Source organism: Pinus tabuliformis, chromosome 1_1 (genome assembly GCF_031772625.1).
Source record: "Pinus tabuliformis cultivar Carrire ecotype Pingquan chromosome 1_1, CPIR1, whole genome shotgun sequence".
Classification (NCBI taxonomy): domain Eukaryota; kingdom Viridiplantae; phylum Streptophyta; class Pinopsida; order Pinales; family Pinaceae; genus Pinus; species Pinus tabuliformis.
In genome coordinates, this window is record NC_142297.1 from 878,758,408 (window position 1) to 878,770,577 (window position 12,170).

General features: G+C 36.2%; 1 pseudogene; it reads left to right on the forward strand.

Moving 5' to 3' along the window:
- The first annotated feature begins 9,499 nt into the window (after positions 1 to 9,499).
- On the forward strand, positions 9,500 to 11,638 carry LOC149217137 (putative receptor-like protein kinase At1g11050 pseudogene; annotated as a pseudogene).
- The last annotated feature ends 532 nt before the right edge of the window (positions 11,639 to 12,170 follow it).

The window sequence follows — 12,170 nt, forward strand, 5'->3', positions numbered from 1 at the left end:
TTAGCTGTTCTTGCGTATATACAATACCTGTCATATTCAGAATAACCGTTTGAATCATCAACTCTTTCACTGTGGATACACTGGCATGATGAACTTCAAGTTCAAGCTCTTTAAATGCAACCATCATTCTTGCAACGGGATGGTTCTGCTTAGGACACTGAACTCTGACCATGGCCTCTCGACCGAGGATTCGAACTTCAAGCTCAATATTAGGACACTGAATTTTCGAACCAAAGCCTTTGACATCTGCTGGTTTTCTTTTTCTTTCTGTTGGAAAATGTTTGTAAGTCATAGACTTTAAGTTTGTTTTGTTTTTGGTAAATATAGCATACAGGAACCTGAACAGTTTTTGAATCACTTTTTTTGACATATATCCACTTTATGGAAATAGTCCTTTATTGGTTCTGAACTGTAGAGAGTCTGTAGGCAGGTTACATCACATGTATTTTTAAATTGGCATGCTAATGAAATAATGTCATGGCATGATGATGTGGCACAAAGTCATCTCTACGATGATGTAGCATGGTTACATGGTGCTGACATGGCATGTATACATGATGTGGATTAAGGTGCCCAAGAGAAGGAGGCTAGGTGGCAACCAATGGTTAGAGGTGATGTGGATGGAAAAGTACTGAATAGTGGGATGTTGAGAGATTAGATCTCAAAGTATTAGGGGATCAAGCTTCACACTATTGGATGATCAGGAGATTAGGTACCAAGGATATGGATGTTTTCTATTGGGATTCTATCTTGATACTTATATAACCTGATACTATTATGATGTGGACTAGGTATAATGATGTGGATCCATTATAATTGTGTCCCTATGCAATGTGGAGATGTGGACAATGTTTGCCACATGTAAAGTACATATGCTAACATAGCACTTAGCGGGAAATTTTTTCATATGGGCTTAATTTTAAGCTTGAATGTAATACCCAATAAAACATGAAATACTTACAAAAAGTATTTGTAAGTCATATACTTAGTATGTTTTGTTTTTGGTAAATATAGCATACAGGAACCTGAACAGTTTTTGAATCACTTTTTTTGACATATATCCACTTTATGGAAATAGTCCTTTATTGGTTCTGAACTGTAGAGAGTCTGAAAAGACACCCTTTCTGGAGCTTTCAAGAGTTTAGCTTTTCCTGGTTCTGAAGTTTATAAGGGAGATATGCAGATCTAAATGCCCCAATACCTTTTTGCCTTGTAAGTGCAGTAGTACATTCTGAGTGTGATTTCTTTCCTACTTGACTGGAAATGACGATTTTGATCAAGGGAAAAAAGAATAGTGAGACCATTTAAAATTTGACACAACTCAAAATGTATTACTCATGGCTCTGGATCCTTAACGAAAAAAGAAATGGGGTTCTTTGACAAGGTACCTACTATCTGATCTCTAATACAAAAGGGTCAGAAAATGGAAAAGAAAATATTAAAAAGGCATGTTGACACCTGACCACCTAGCCCTAATGGCCACCATCTTTAAAGCACAGGAAGGGATTGGAGGAAGATGGAGACAGAGTAGCAGCCACACAGACAGCCAAAGACTGTATTTTCTGAGATCGACAGGAAGTACAAAGTAACATCTGTGGGCAGAACTTCTTCTGTATCATTATAATATATTTCTGGAATTTTGTCTGCTCCAAGAGGATTTTCTCCAGTTGAGATCTCCTTTGTTAAATTTATGGTGTGGATTTTTTTGGTTGTTGCAGTTAATAATGTATCTGCAGTTCTATTGATGGCACAATGAGTCGTAATTATGACTGGGAATATGCTCAGGTCGAATGATAACAATAAGTATGGTTTAAACTTTACATAGAAGGTTATTCCAATTTCCTTTTGCTGAAATACAGTGCACAATTACTATAACAGCAGATTAGAGGTGTAGTTAGATGCAGAGCCTTCTACACAAAAGGCTTTATTCTTAGTGTGCCTTGCAAGTAGCAAAATCTGTAGCAGATCACCCTTGCTCACACAAAATCCACTTAGTTGTTAAATCCAAAGAGTAGCAATAAGTCTGTAAATGTATTTGGCTGTTCCCTTTTTCCTATCTAGCATTTTGGTTTTGTAGCATTTTCTGTTAGGTTTAGATAAGAGGGGCTGGAAGGTTGTACTCTGCATCTAGAAATTTCAGTTGTTTGAGTGTGTCATGGGATCTCTGTTATTTGCTGTTACCTTTCAGAAAAATGCTTCGTTAAAGAATTTGCATCATTATGTTTGGGTTTATCTTTTGGGAATTCGTGCTTTTAATCGTTAATAGCATGTCTTAGCTTTATAAAATATATTCAATTCTAACTGAAAAAAAGTATTGACAATGCAGAAAATCAGTGGCAGATGCAACTAATGCAGCTAGAAGTGCGTCTGATATTGTGCTTACTGAGCCAGGGCTGAGTGTTATTATTAGTGCTGTTATAACAAGTCGGGCAATCTTTCAGAGAATGAAGAATTACACGGTATGTAGCATGGTATTTTTGGTTTGCTTACGCACATGTTTACCTCTCACACGAGAACTAATAACTGGTCTGTATGCCCACAGATATATGTTGTGTCAATCACTATTCGTATTGTGGTAAGTACTAAGATATCTCTAGTTAATTCACAGCACGTGCAATTCTATGCTGTCAATGGCACACCTGTACATCTCTGCATGTCTTTTCCCATATGTTTATCATCTCATCATCTTCTGATTCCACTGATTACTCCTCCAACTTCCAAGTCAAGTCCTTCATCTCCAGATCTGATCTGCTGCCCGCACCAGTCATTGTGCCCTTTCCTCTGTCCCATGATTAATGTCCTTCCAGATCTTCTTCACTGAGCAATCAATCTAGTTCTGATAGGCCTTTCTACCCCCATTTTGTGATAGGCCTTTTCTACCCCCATTTTCTGATAGGATCTGATCCTCTCACTGTGTATGGGCATTGGGTTTTGAATTACAGTTTCTGTAATTGGTTTGGAGAGTGTCTGTTCATGGATTCAAAAATGTTTCAGTTGGACCAGATGGATCAATTTGGGCTTGAGCCTGCTGATATGGATACATTCAATATGACTGCAGTCAACCCTGAGGAATTGTTGCAGCTTGACTCTGCCTGACCATCACTGTTTGGTGGGTTGATGCAGTTTGATTCTAACAACAAGCACAACAATTCAGACTCCTCCCCCTGTCAGTCTCCTGATGGTCCGGTATTCCCTGCATTTGAAGGGTTGAATTTTTGCAACAACCTGAGCATTAATACAAATTATGTGTTGCAGAGAGGCAATGCAGCAGGTTCATGTGACAGCATTAACGATACTGATACCAACAGCAACATCTCACCTACAGGCTCTGAAGATCTCAGAAAGTCAAATAGCTGCAACAGCAGTGAAGCCACCCAAGACCACAAGAAAGTGGCAATAAGAGATGTGTTTAAAAATTACAAAAATTTATTGATGGCTTTGATATATTTATGTCAAACCTCAACTGTGACATCAAGCTTCACTGTAACTTGTATATTATGTATCAACATTATTAGATATGCATGTGATAACATTGAACGTACTGCTCTATTCCTCCATGGCAAGCAGTTGTTGTGGTTCCACCATTGAAATTTTCTCTTGGGTGGGTTCCTAGGTGCATGAATAAATCAGAGCCCGTTCTCCTCGTTTTCTACTTTGTAAAACATTACATTTGTTATTGAAATGGAAATGTCAAAAAAAATATGGAGATGCATCAATCTCTTCTTTTTTATAAAACTCTTGGCTCTGCGATATTTTTCAATTCAATTCCATTTGTACATTGGTATGCATTTAGTATCAATTGGCTCACGGCCTTGGATGTACTGATACAACCTGAATCAACAACACATGGTTGTGGTTGCAATGTGGTATCTTTTTCAATAACACGAATTGAAATGAAATGTTGTCAAACAATTGAATTCGCTCTGGTTTATCGATGAAATGTAATCAAACAATTAAATTCGTTCTTGTTTATGGATAAAATAGGATCAAATAATTGAATTAGCTCTTTAAAATATTTTAAAATTCTACCCTCCATCATCCAAATAACATCCAAGTCACTCAAATGCTATCCATATCACTCACAATGAAGAATGGACATCTTCAATGGTATAGATTTACATGTGCATTTTTAGCTTTTTCGGTGGAAGTACTCTCGTATAAATGCCTTGGCATTTCTCTTTTGGCTTGCTATCTTTTTGAAACTTTACATAAATACATATCAATCACAGCGAGCCATCCGAACCCTCAGAAACCAGGAAGGCTAAGTTACATAGCCATATATCATGCTCTAAGTAATTTCCACTGAACAAACTTTAGCAGTCTGTGACATGTGGCAGCATCACACTAAAATGAATTCTAGGAACTGCATCATTTGTGTAAATTGGCTGTTTGTTTCTTACAAAAAAAAATGCTCAAGACTAGGTATCATGAAATATTCGGCACACTGGCATGAGAAGACATCGGTAAAGCTGCGAGTTTCATACTTTGGCATTATTGATTATCATTATACTTGTAAAATGAATCATTGAAATACTCGGCCATGGAAAGACTGGGTAACTTTGGTTTGTACATGGAGTGGAATAAATTTGAAGAGAAGGGTTACATTTATATTTTGATATTTAGTTTGTAGGAATAAATTTGAAGATAAAGGTTACATTTATATTTTGACATTTTAGTTTGATATTAATATGATAAATTAAATTGTTTTTAATATAAAAATGAAAAAAATTTGAAAAATTATCTATATTTTACACATTAAGTTTTTTATTAAATCAATTTTATACATTAGATTAGAACATATATATAGATTCACTAATATTATTAATCTATAGGAATGAAGGAGTTTAATAAGATTATTTACTATACCTTTTATAAAAATTATATGGAGCAACTTTAATTGGAACATTTGTTTATAGTATATATAGGAATCATATGGAGATAATTCAATATAATTATTTTTTTATCTGGTAGCTATTATTCTTCATATATAATGAAATTGTTTTACTGGACATGGAAGTTTGCACATTTATCAGTGGTCTACTTACAATAACTTCTACAACAATCATTTCAATCAAGAATGGATCCCTGTGTAATGAACTAGATTCAAATCTGGGATATACTTATGACAATGATAAGATCAGTATTTCTGGTTTGGGAATTCGGTCCTTGAAAGTGAGTTCAATTTGAAGAAATAATATGGCACAAGTATGTTAAGAAATGTCAAGTTCTCATGTACAAATCATTGAAGCTTCAAATAATCATTAATGGCATGTCTGTGTAGTCCAATGTGTCGGTAAGTGAAAAGGCAGTGTTGAATGTGTGAATTGCATTAAGCTTACATCCTGATGCAGTTCATCACGGACTGGCATAATCAAGACGATAGCTATAGCTAAGGATTGTCATATACAAGCTTGAAGCATCTGTGAGTGGGAAAGTAACCAATCATCCAGCAGCATTAATTCAGTCTTCTAGCAAAGAAGAAATTTAGTAACACATTGTTCACCAGACAAAGTCTTATAATTATCTTACAACAATAGGGTTATATGTATACTTGATAGGCATTGTTGATTCTGAGTGAAAAGACAAAGGACATAACAATAATAAGGATATCAACAGTTGGGCCTTCATCATTTCACTATATCATTATTTTAGGATATATTCATGAAAGAATAAGGAGAGGGATGGGGTGCCCTATTTATTTCCTACTTAATGATACTTTGTCTAGGTCAGTTGTGTCCTTTGGCCGTCAACTCTCATTTATTGTCTTTATATGCAGGGAATGTAGATTTTTTAACATATTGAGCATTTGTTTTGGGAAACTTTAGTTCGGGATTCGAAGTGATATTGACCTGGGGACTATGGGGCAAAGATATGAATAAGTCATTATAGGTTGGCCTCTTATACTTGTTCATGACATTGATGATTGCATCAACTGTCCTACAGTTTTTATCTCCCCAAAAAGGAAATTAGAATAGGAATTTTACATTGCACTGTTGTAGCATGTGCAGTATTTCTTTTTCTTAATAGGTTGGATACACTTCTACGAGGGAAGATATAGTATAGGAAGTTTCCATCAGTCTCATATCTTGCATGCCTGTATCATACTGTGATATATTTTATGGCTTTAAGAATGTGATTCGCATGAACAGCTCATGGTGATATAAAAGTAGTTGGAAGAGATATGAGTTCTCCCATGTTGTATGAAACAAAATGTATATTATGTTGAGCTGATCCGTGTGTGCTTTGCAAGAAATTATACATTATTAACTGTAAAGCACTGTGATTCTTGTTGGCTTCTTCATTTACCAATTGTAGCTAGCTGTTTCTTGTCTGCCTGACATAAAGATACAAAATCTCTAAATTTTCTTTATAGACAATCTTTTAACCAATAGAAATTTACATGCTTGTCTTTATAATTGAAATTCATCGTACAAGGTTTCAAAGACTGGAAAAGCAGAGAGTTCTAATCTCTTTTCTGTTATGGTTTTCCACTTTAATGCTTTTGTGGCAGAATTGAGGAAGAGATTGCAAGGCAAACTGCTATTGTCAAAATGAGCGTCAAAGATACTGAAGAATATGAACAACAGAGGCAAGAGCTTATTGAAGCTCATGATAAAAGGAGAAAGGAGTTAAAATTAATACACTTACAAGAGGAAGTAACTTTTTAGAAGGAATTTGAGCAAGAAAGGCTTCAAATCTTGGAGAAGTATGCCAAGAGAAGGCAAGAGGCAGCACAAAGCATCAACTTGTAGTCAGAACAGAACCAACAATGGAACTAGATAAAATATATAATAGGGTGGTTTTGTCAAGATTTTCTAAAACCTCTGCAGGGCATACAACCATATGGAAATGTACAAAGGACATAAGCTGTTGACCCTCCTTCAGTTTTGAGAAGAATCTGTCTCATACAATAACTTGTGTTCTTTATTTATTAACTTTATTTATTAAGATTATGGCATCTTCAAAGGCATCATGGGCATGTAGGGCTTCATTGATATATGCGTACATTGCATCATTCTAGGGCAAACCATGTACCTAAGAAAATTAACTTCATAGTAGGTTAGAGTTTGTCATTATTATGCATCAATGTTCCTAGGAGGGTTTCATGGTATGGAATTCTTCATCTCACATTAGGAGGGTTTCATGGTATGGAATTCTTCATCTCACATTAGATTACGCATCAACTATTTTTGGCCTGTCATCATATAGATATGGATATAGCTAGGGTTTGCATCAGAAATGACTTATACTTCACCAATGTTGTGAAAAGCAACAAACCAGATGTAAATAACCTTCTTTTGTTACTTTCATTTATTCCCATGGCATCCATCCAGGTGGAAATCAACACTATTAAAGAGGTAGCATCTGAAACTTGAAATTAAAATTAAATTCATACGAAGCTACAATAATATTCGCTGAACCACTAGTAGGTTAAGAATAATTAGTTCACCTCAAATATAATGTACATAATTGGACACATGAATTCAGTTATAACATGATTGGACATCTAAGGTGAATGATATTACAAAACCAAAAAAAAGTACATTAACGAGTATTTTACTGAAAGAACCACGGTATGAGAATCCCAAGAAAAATGACAACCATGGTGTATACACATAGTCGAGACCTATATTGATGCTGATCAAACTAAATGATTCACCTTTTAACTTGTCAAAATTACAGTGAACTAGGGAGGCTTCTCTGCAAGATTTTTGAGCATAGGAATAAAATCTTAAATCAAACTAAATAATTCTTTTCTTTAGGTCCGATAGACCAAAGTTTGGTCTCAATGGATGTTAACCACCACCACCATCATCATCAATAAAAAAATGAATATGTTCTAAAGTAATTAGAAGTAAAAAAATGTGTAAGTAAGATGTTTAATTCTTATAATTTGATTATTGATAAAATATTTTAATAAGAATTCTATAATAAAAACAATGAATATGTTGTAAAGAAATTGGAAGTAAAAAAATGTGTGAGTAAGATGCTTAAATCTTAAAATTTGGTTATTGATAAAATATTTTAATACGAATTCTATAATAATAAAAAAATGAATATGTTGTAAGGTAATTGGAAGTAAAAAAATGTGTGAGTAAGATGTTTAAATCTTATAATTTGGTTATTGATAAAATATTTTAATACGAATTAATATTGACATATACTTGAAAATATGTTAACAATAGAAAACCATTTTAATTTGTGTCATGTTATGTAAAATGTTTTAATGTCAATTGTGTATATATATCATTTAAAAAAAAATTGAATATATCATGAAAAATTAAGTTTTTATGGTTAAAATGTTTATTTTGTTATATACTCATTTTATTCCGTGTTTAAAAATACAATTTAAACAATAAAAAATAACACATTGTATTTTATATTGTAAAGAAATTTGAACGTGAAGAAAATTGATTCCTCTAAAGTCATGTTAGATTTGTATTTAAAATAGATATATATTATTAAATTATGAGTAATTATTATAAAATTTAAAAGTATTAATTCAATATTATTTTTAATTGGAAAAAAAATATATAGGAAGAAAAAACAAACATAAGGAACTCGATAATAATAGCTCAAAATCTTAAGTAAAAATCTACCCCGTTGGGAATTATTATTGAAATATTCTACATAACATATTATTCTTTTGAGAAATAAAGGTGACAAAGAATAATCACCGATTTCAAAAATCTAAATAATGCGAGCCATGCAACGCTGTTAATATTTTTTTTTAAATAAATCTATACTTTATAAAAGTTAAGTGCAGAAAGATTCCATGTCAGAGAATTGAATTCGTTACAGCTTCTTGTACTGTACACTGCGTAAATGCCTTCCCACAAAGCGTCGCCTGCTGTTTTAGCTGCCGGAAAGGCGATAAAGGTGCCCGCCGGAGATAAACGCAGCAGCGCCCCTATGACATACATGGCATACATAGTTGGCCAGCGTACATAAGGGCATTTAATACCCAATGTATGGCTGGTTAGCTCTTGCCGACTCATTGCTGCCTAATTATAAAAATCTTCCGAAAACCTGAATTATATCGTTAAACATTTGGTAAAGGCTTTTAACTTCAAAAAAATGAAAGAAAGTGTCATTCGTTAGCAGTTTTTATTTCAGATTAACATTAAAAACACTGTAACGACTGACATTGACGAATCCATTTCCTTTCAGCGATTTTTAAGGATGGATTAATAAGATTTTTAGTAATAAAAATATAAAGAAAGTGTAATTTGTTACTTAAAAATATCGATTTAATTTTATTTTAATATTATAATTAGGAATTAGTGCATATTTAGAAAAAGGTAATCCATTTAATTATAATCAATCATAAATAAATAATAACAGATATAGATATTATCGCTTTTTACTGTATATTTCTTTACCTTTATAATAAAATATGATGAAAAGTAACTCTGATTTTCCCTCAAATTTCCGTCTTTACTTTTATTTCGGAAGAAATAGGGATACACCGAAACAACTCCGGTCTTTCCTTTGATCTTCGAAGAAGTGGAGGTGCAGGAGACTCAGAGACCAACTTTAGCAGCTCCGGTCATTCCTTTCACACTCTACCTACCATCCATTAACAGTTCAGAAGTTGCAGAATTTAAAGCATTAATATAGGGGAAATATCTCTGCAGGGGCAGTGTCCATGCATGGATTGGCGTTATCTATCAGTCTCTGCGATTTGTAACCTTCCGGGAGTTACCAGAAGAAAAATGAAGATGAAGACTCTGCTGCTGTTTCTGTGGCTGTTGAATTGGGCATATGCTGATGTAAAGTGTCCGATGAACTTTGATTATGTCCGCCACTTGCCGTGGGACAAGTCTTCCTGTGAATCCGCCATCATTAAACCCGATTGCTGCCAGACATTGCAGGGCTTGTTTGGCATAGGATTAGCTCAGTATTTGAGAGATGTATCCATGTTCGAGCTTCCCAGCATTGCCTCTGCAGTATCCTGTCTCGGCCTCTTTCAGCAGCAGCTCCATTCTCTGGCTCTCTCGCCAGACTTGGTAGCAATCTGTTTGAATAATATAACGTCACACTTTGTATCAAGCCCCCTTCTGTGCTCGGGCATACAAAGCAAGGAGGACTGGATTCGCAAACTGGGGATTACTCCAGTGGACTCGGCCTGCAGAGGCGACCTCTCAGATCTGGAGGCCTGTTATGAATGCACCGATAGTGGAAAGCTCGTTCACAAGATGTTGGCAGACCGCAGCACAAACTTGACAGATGCAACCAGTTTGAAATGCTACTATTTCACGCTTCTGTATGCCGCCGGAGTAGCTAATGAATTCGGTCCCAAGAGCCGGAGTACTGCACAGTGTATTTTCCGCCTGCACTTTGTTCAAACCGCCTCGCATGGCCGAGTTTGGGCCTACAGTTTCATCGGCACTGCCGCGGTCCTTCTCTTTATCTGTGCTGTCGGGATTTTGTACTGTCTGCGACTGACAAAAAATGATCATAACACTGTACTGCACAAGCAATTCGTGCTGCGGAACGGAAATCTAATGAACTCCGCCGTGAGACCTAACACCGGGCCATTGTGGTTCGACATTGAAGAAATCAGGGATGCCACCGATAATTTCAGCGATGCCAACGTCATTGGCCAAGGAGGTTTCGCAACGGTGTACCGGGGAACGCTTATGGATTCTCAGCCCATCGCTGTGAAAAGAATTATAAATTCCACACCGGAAGGAGATTCTGAATTCCTGAACGAAGTGGAGATCATCAATAACATCAGGCACCGGAATCTGGCTGTTTTGAGGGGTTGCTGCGTGGCCAGCGACGAGAGAGAAGAGCATCAACAGTTTCTGGTATACGATTACCTGCCCAATGGTAGTCTGGATGACCATATCTTTGGAGAAAAGTCGAACGCCCGACCTCTGAGCTGGCCGCAGCGCAGGAACATCATCATGGGGATTGCCAAGGGGCTGGCTTATCTGCACAATGGCGTAGAGTCCGCAATTTATCACAGAGACATCAAAGCCACGAACATCCTGCTTGATGAGGATATGAATGCCCGTGTGGCCGATTTTGGTCTGGCGAGGATGATGAGTAAAGTAGGAGGCTTCCATTTGACGAGTAGAGTAGTAGGGACGCATGGCTACATGGCCCCCGAATACGCTCTCTACGGTCAGTTGACAGACAAGAACGATGTGTATAGCTTTGGGGTTCTGCTGCTCGAGATTATGACCGGCAGAAGGGCTTTGGACGCCTCTGCGGAGTCGGCCTCCAGTTATCTCATCACTGATTGGGCATGGAGCCTAGTGAAACAAGGCAGGACCAATGAAATAATAGACGAGAGAATCCGTCAGAGCGTGGTGGAGAGTGTGATGGAGAGATTTGTTTTGGTGGGTATTCTGTGTGCGCATGCTATGGTGGCATTCAGACCTCGAATGGCAGAAGCGGTGAGGATGCTGGAGGCAGAGGTTGAGATTCCTGAAATCCGAGACAGGCCTTTGCCGTTTCTGCTTCATGGTCCATCTCTCGCAGGCGAAGCAAGCGGTTCCATCGTAATATCTGATCGCGTTTCTGGGCCTAGCTTTAGCTGATGTAAGTCGCCGCATTCCTTTTGCTGAAGTAGCAGAGGAGGTTCATAATTGTATTTTGTGGCTCGCATGCAGTAGAGAGTTCCGAGGCAATTTGTATCAAGCGTAGTAGTCCAGATGTTTTCGAATTTTATTTTTATAGATGTTTTGGAATTTTATTTTTAATATTTTTTCTGTTATATTTATCATTTTTTTATAAATTAAATATATTTATATAATCAAAAATATATAATTTATAAAAAAATTTGAGAATTCAAAAAATCCCATGCTTAATCGTATGCTCAGACTCCTTTGTATTATAGTCGATAGATTTGCAGTATCGCATGCTCAGACTCTTTTGTATTATAGTCAATAGATTTACAGGAGTCCCACCCTGTTCACAAATTTGTGACGAACGGCCGATTTACACTGTACAGTCGCCCAGTATTTGAGCGGATCTGTCGGTCAAAATCATTATATATTAATACATAGTATAATTCGTAAAAACTATCCCTCAATGATACTGGATTCATGACATAATATTCCTCACGAAATTTATGCTTTTGAAGGTTATCGGATATCGAAAAACTTGCCCACCACGTCTTTCAAAGCATGTGAACATTGCCTTTCACTTTTTCCAGA